Source organism: Hipposideros armiger, unplaced genomic scaffold (genome assembly GCF_001890085.2).
Source record: "Hipposideros armiger isolate ML-2016 unplaced genomic scaffold, ASM189008v1 scaffold_410, whole genome shotgun sequence".
Lineage (NCBI taxonomy): Eukaryota > Metazoa > Chordata > Mammalia > Chiroptera > Hipposideridae > Hipposideros > Hipposideros armiger.
Window position 1 is genome coordinate 1,662,538 of NW_017731760.1, and position 1,591 is coordinate 1,664,128.

General features: G+C 58.1%; 1 protein-coding gene across 1 annotated transcript in view; it reads left to right on the forward strand.

Moving 5' to 3' along the window:
* Window positions 1-624: 624 nt before the first annotated feature.
* DZIP1L (DAZ interacting zinc finger protein 1 like) overlaps window positions 625-1,591 on the forward strand; it is a gene marked incomplete at its 3' end in the record, with an annotated part of 8,639 nt that continues 7,672 nt past the window's right edge. The window contains exon 1 of the mRNA XM_019663912.1: window positions 625-659. The remainder of the gene's footprint in view (window positions 660-1,591) is intronic.

Sequence of the window (1,591 nt, forward strand, 5' to 3'; positions counted from 1 at the left end):
CTTGAATCCTGGGTTTCCCTAACGGATTTAATTTGGCATTCCCTCCTTCCCTGCTCTGTAACAGGCCTAAAAATAGCGGGTCCCCGGGGCTGGGGAGAAGCTCCACCCCTGCTTGGGGTGGGGTGGGGAGACCGTTGTAGGAGTGGGAGGCGTCAGACCCCAGGCCTCGAGAGCTGCTCGCGTGGAGAGGTTCTGTTGCCCCAGGCCCGGCAGGTTGGCAGCTCCGTCCCTGCCTGAGAACTCCCCGGCTTCCCGAGGCTGGGGAAGCATCCCAGCCCGGGCAACGGCGAGGATTCCGGGAACCGCCTGGGGCAGTCGGGGGCTGTGGAGCGAGCCGGGAGGCTGGACGAGGCTGAGAAAGGGAGCCGGCGACTCTGGGACTTCTGCCCACTCTCCCGGCTGCGGGGACCCCCAGGTGAGCCGGACCGCTTGGGAAAACTATGCCAGGAATTCGGGCCGGGAGGGGCGCGGGTGAGGCCCTTGTAGTCCCAGTGATCGGTGCCACGGGCCGCGGGAGGTTAAACATTAGCTGCTCGGGACGCCCTGCGGGGGTCCCGCCCTGGAGCAGAGGAGCTGCGCCCCGGCTCGGCCTCTAGACTCGCCACTTCCGTCCCGCTGGGCCCTCCACCCCCAGCTTCTTTGGCCTGCTCTGGACCGAGGTATCCCCGGAGGGGAGCAGGAATGACTGAACCCCCAGGACTGGGGTTCCTTGGGGGGGGGGAAGCTTTGGATTTTAAAGTAAAATGATTTGGGGGTCACAATGCTTTGAGTTCTGTAGGTAAGGGGGGATCATTTAGTAATAAGCTGATTGAAAAACAAACACTTTGGCATCTCTAGTTCCAACCCTTTGCACTCCCGGGCTGGAGTTTAGCAGGAGACAGCAATGGTGTTTTTGTTCTGTGGTGGCTACAGATAGAAGTCCACTGGAGACTTGCTTAGGACAGGACAAGGGTCCAGAGACCCGGCCAAGCACAGGCTCTGGAGGGCCTGGGCTGGGGCTCCCATTAACCCAGCACTCCTTAGGGCTCAGGGCCTGCCTGCCCCTTCGTTGTCTCCCAGAATTTGATTTCCTAACTGGACTTTGAAGAGAGGCCTCTGGTGAGTGTGAGGTGCTGGGACTGTGGACTCTCACACCTCCATCTGCAGGCAAGGTGAGTGGTCCCTCTGCTTTTTCACACAGTCCCTAACATCTCCCCCTGGAGCTGAGGACTGGTGGGTGAGAACAACCCCACCTAGAGAGGGCTGGTCCTTCAGTCAAGTGGCTGATGAGCTGTCTTTTATCTGTGTCTGTCAGCACCAAGGGTCTGGAGACATTTCCCTCATGTGGAAATATTTTTGGACGCCATCCAAATTGATAAAATGGTCCCATGAAGTTATATGCTTCAGGTTGGAAACAGAAAACGGAATTCATTTGTGAAGCATAACTGGGTTCTGCCACAGAGCTGGAATTTGGTCAAAAGGCTTGTTGCTCAATTGAAACTTGACAGGGGCAGGGACAACTTGCTGGACTGTTCTGAACCGCCTTGTGGGACCCCTGTTGGGAGGGCCAGTCCTGGTCAGCAGGGTTAACCACCTGCATGCAATGCCACCT